The following is a 3,273-nucleotide window of genomic DNA, read 5'->3' as shown; positions in this document are numbered from 1 at the left end:
GCATGCATGAGAAATTTATTATTATTTTTTTGCCCAAAAAGTGTGTGATTGAATATTAAAAAAGTAGCTAGTATGATACCTTGACCTTCCAATACATTTGTTTCACCTGACTTAGTAATTTATTACCAGTCTATGTTACATAAGCATTTTTGTTTGCTCATTGTGAAATTTTCATATTATATATATAGGATGATGTTAAATTTTTTGGATTATAAGAAGCATTTTTCTGTAAATGAACCTATTAGAAATATTTTTTGGTTTAGAAGGTAAATTGATTTTTTTTTTCATTAGAGATTGTTAGCAGATAATCAAAATTATTTTCAATTTTTGAGTTGACTTAACATATACAATGTCACGTCAGATGGGTTATATCATTATTTTATCTCAAAGACTCTTCATATTTCGCTTATAAATAGAGAATTATTTATCTAATCCATCTTTTTCCTTTACTTTCTTACTTTTCTCTCATTTTGATCTCTTTTGTCTCGATCTTTGACTTGAATATCGAAGTCTAAAGACAAGAAACGCCCCTAGCTTTTACTCTTAACCACTCTTTTTTTCTTTTATGATTTTAAGATTTTGGCTTTCAACTTTCGACACCATCAAAACTAATTTTTAAAATTTCAAATAAATAAAGAATTAAGAGCTAAGAGAGAAATTCAACTATTTAAATAAAATTAATGTGTCAATCATTAATCAAATGTTTACCTATTCAATAAAGAATTATTTTGAACTAAAATTTTTTTTAAAAAAAAAAATTCAACTTGCCTTTTAAACAAATAATTTTTAAAGCAAATTTTTGGTTTGAAAATGCACAAAAATCTTAAACAAATTTAATTAATCCAAAAAACACATTTAAAATTTTTATACTTTCAAAACAATAATCAATTTAAGGCTACAAACACCCCTTACCGTAATGAAAGTTTTAAAATTGAAATCTTGAATTTAATTATTACAAAACAAAACTTACTAATATTAGAGTCACCATTATAAATTCATGATACGGATTTTACTGTAGCTGACAGCAACTAGTACAATAGTTCATTGTTTTTCCAAAATTCTATTTTAGGGTCAGCCGATTGCCCATTATATCCAACTGTGTGGTAATTGGACAAGATGAACTAAGACTGGATTATAGTGAACTTCTTCTGACAAAATCAGATATTGCTTCAATTTTCTTTTTCAAATACTAAAGTACAGTACTTCTTAATTAATACTACACCAAACCTACTTTTAATGCCTTTTGTTTTAATGCATAACTTTGTCTTAATTACTACTATGAAGTATGAATTGAAATGAAAATCTCCATTTTTGTTTCCCATATCATCAGTTAATCATGCATCAAGATTCAAGAACAATCTATATCTAAATTTTGTTTCAATCTAGTTGTGTTGTGTATCTCTGTATTCTGCCAGATCAGTTTCAGATCATCTATACCTTTTTTGTCTCATATGCCTCTCTTTTTCTCTCTCTTAATTTCTTCCTATTCCTTATTCCAGTGAGATCTAATTTTTCCTCATTTTCCCCCCTTTCAATCACTGTGGCTTTCATGTAACTCAATTTAATCCAATTTCCACACCAGATCTACCTAAAAAAAGAAACCCAACTTTATATATATATTATATATAATTTCTAAATTCCTCCAAAGCGTTCTTTGATGAATATCACAAGACCCCATTATCAGCCCCATGTCTCTCTTTTTCTCTATCTATCCCATGCATGAAACCAATCAATTGAGTATCTTTGCCTCTGCTAAAGGAAACTGAAAAACCTTGAAACAAACCCACAACTTCGTTTTTTTTTTCCTTGCCATTTTTCAAGTTTTTTTTTTCTCTGTTGTGTTTCCATGATGTCTTCTGATAATCCTCCTGTAAAACCAGCTAGTACTAAGGAAGAAAACCAAAGCAGTGGCAACCGGAAAACAGCTTCAACAAGGCCACAAGAGCAAGCCCTAAAGTGCCCGAGATGTGACTCTTCCAACACTAAATTCTGTTACTACAACAACTACAGCCTCACTCAACCAAGGCATTTTTGCAAGACTTGTAGGAGGTACTGGACAAAAGGTGGGGCTTTGCGTAACGTACCAATCGGTGGAGGTTGCCGCAAGAACAAGAAGATAAAATCGTCTTCAAGGCTGTCAGGTGACTCCAAAGACTCCACCTCATCTTCAGAGATGGGAGGATTGAAGTTCTTTCATGGCCTTTCTCCAGCCATGGATTTTCAGCTTGGCGGGTTGTCATTTCCTAGGCTTAATCCATCACCGGCTGGTATTTATAACCAGTTTGCTTCATTTGGAGAAAGTACTAACCCTTCTTTCAGTCTTGACCCATCTGGTAGCTCTTGTTCTTTGATGGGGTTTAGTAATTATCCATTATCCTCGGTTACCAGTGGCCTTAGTGGTGCAACTCAGGAGATGGGTTCGCTGAATGTTAATAGTAGCCTTGCCTCTTCAATTGAGTCTTTAAGTTCCATAAACCAGGATTTACACTGGAAGTTGCAGCAGCAAAGATTGGCTATGCTTTTTGGAGGAGAGAATCAAAAGGAAAATAGCACTACTGTTTCTTCAGTTCCACTTGAGAACCTAGCACAAAAGCCACAACCCATTTTGTTCCAGAATCTGGAGGTTTCAAAACATGAAATTTCAGCTGTTGGGAATCCAAGAAAAGGCACAAGCAATGAAACCGCCACGGAATGGTTCTTTGGGAATTCTTATGCACCAGTAACTCCAACTCCAACCACTAGCGGCAATGGCAATGATAATACCACAAGCAACTGGAATGGGGTTCAAGCATGGAATGATTTGCATCAGTACAGCACGTTGCCCTGAAAAGAGAAGGATAAAAAAAGGTAGACCCTAAAAGGAAGATATGGAAAAAAGGGAAATAGAGAAAGGAGTAATATATTTTCTCAAAACCAAATTAGTCTGTTTAAAATGTTTTTCAGATATCAACATGTCGACCTTGGAGGTAAAAAATATAGTTTTTTTTTTCTTTTTTTCCTTTTATTATTTATTTTAATAAGATGTTGAACATTAGGCACTTTATAATTTGTGTTCTTTTTGTTTCTGCCAATTCTTCTTGTTTTGGCACCAAAAAAAAAAAAGACTTGTTTGTGTTTGATATATACTTTTTGATGAAGGGGCTAGACATATATATATATATATATGTTTCCTTTAGCAAATATATATTTCTACAAAGATTATATGGAGGAGCAAGCAGCTGGGATTCCTACTGCCAATGAAAGGGCCTAAAATTTAGATGAAATTGAAAGCTG

At 32.8% G+C, this 3,273-nt stretch overlaps 1 pseudogene across 1 annotated transcript; it reads left to right on the top strand.

Annotated features, from left to right (window-relative positions):
- The first annotated feature begins 1,498 nt into the window (after positions 1–1,498).
- LOC111292733 (dof zinc finger protein DOF5.7 pseudogene) lies at positions 1,499–3,031 on the top strand (annotated as a pseudogene). The gene has a single exon (XR_016345567.1). The product of XR_016345567.1 is annotated as a dof zinc finger protein DOF5.7 pseudogene (transcript).
- Positions 3,032–3,273: the final 242 nt, after the last annotated feature.

This window comes from Durio zibethinus, chromosome 10 (assembly GCF_047325235.1).
Source record: "Durio zibethinus cultivar Kanyao isolate XHJ-2024 chromosome 10, ASM4732523v1, whole genome shotgun sequence".
Classification (NCBI taxonomy): Eukaryota; Viridiplantae; Streptophyta; class Magnoliopsida; order Malvales; family Malvaceae; genus Durio; species Durio zibethinus.
Note: the sequence above shows the minus strand (reverse complement) of the source record. Positions and strands in the feature narration are given on the sequence as shown.